Source organism: Corvus brachyrhynchos, unplaced genomic scaffold (assembly GCF_000691975.1).
Source record: "Corvus brachyrhynchos isolate BGI_N302 unplaced genomic scaffold, ASM69197v1 scaffold806, whole genome shotgun sequence".
Taxonomy (NCBI): domain Eukaryota; kingdom Metazoa; phylum Chordata; class Aves; order Passeriformes; family Corvidae; genus Corvus; species Corvus brachyrhynchos.
In genome coordinates, this window is record NW_008238454.1 from 264,909 (window position 1) to 266,287 (window position 1,379).

Sequence of the window (1,379 nt, forward strand, 5' to 3'; positions counted from 1 at the left end):
GGAATGCCACAGTGGCAATTTTGGGATTAACACCTACAGGAATCAGCAGAGCATTCTCAGATTACTTTTTTTCTCAAGCTGTTGGCAGAAGCATCTTTCTGTGGTGAAGCTACAGCATCAGGGTCTTGCTTACAAACCACCATAGAAACTAAACATAGATTCTGTTGCAATCACATCACAGAAGAGCCACAAATCTTAAAAAACTTTAATTCTTTGTACGTGGGGTATGGAGAAAGGCACAAAGCAACTACTCAAGGGCATCCTTTGCTCATATCTACTCATGCTCCCTGCCTCAGACCCAGCCCAAACTTGCAGGACAAGAGCTTCTGGCAGGGCTGACTCTCACTGGGGTGCAGAGGGTGCCCAGCAGCCCTGCCAGCCATCTCCTGGTGGCATTATCCCTGGGCCATGGGGCCTCTCCCGCCACCATCGCAGGCCCTGCTCTGCCCTGCCTCTCCTCGCCTTGAGGACTGCTCCTGTTATTGTCCACAAAAATCAGATTCATTACCCAGTGTGCAACAAGCCAACAATTACACGCTCGAGAGAGACCTCTGGTTATTTATTTCAGAGTTGCACAAGCCTGGATGATTGCTGGTATTCTATAAATCAAGGATCCCCCTCAGGACTTTCCAGGCCATTATTCATGCACAGATATTTAGTATAAGCAACCTCCCAAGTATATGTCGAGGGCAACCTAAAATGTTACTGTATTCCATATCTATCTGTGCCCCAAATTGTTATTGTGTCTAAGACCCTGCAGCCAGAAAAGAGAACTGGGGTGGGAAGTGCTTTTAAAGTCATTGTTCCTGAGGGGTTAGTGAGATTTAGCAATTTTGTTTCTAGTGGTTATTTACAGTTTTGAGGTCTTTTTGCCTATTACTGTTCCACTAGTTAGTAAACTTACTTTTTTCACTTACATCTCTTCGTATTCGTTCATTATTGGTGGAAAGGGATTGGTTAAAACTAAGGGGAGATAACTCATTTCAGAGTGTCCACCTCTTAAATTGTCTTAAACCATGACAGTAGAGCCCCTCTATTAGGACTGGTTAGTTATTATCATACAAACTATGTGAGCATGCATGCTCAGGGGAAGGGTCTTCACCTGGCCAGAACCTTTCTGACCTACAGCCGTGATTTTTTAGAACTATAATGAGCATATTTCAGCTATAGGATACATGGACCTTGAGTGTATTGCCAAGGTGGCAACAGATACATCAACATCTTGAGGTACTTCGCCCTTAAGAGCTCGTCAGCTCCAGGGCGTCCTTGACTGAGTGATGTTAACTACCACCTGATTCAAGATAATTCTTACACATTCCACATTTTCCGACACCGTTTCTCCACACCTTTCTGATTTTGCGGCGTTTCGCCTTTTTTTT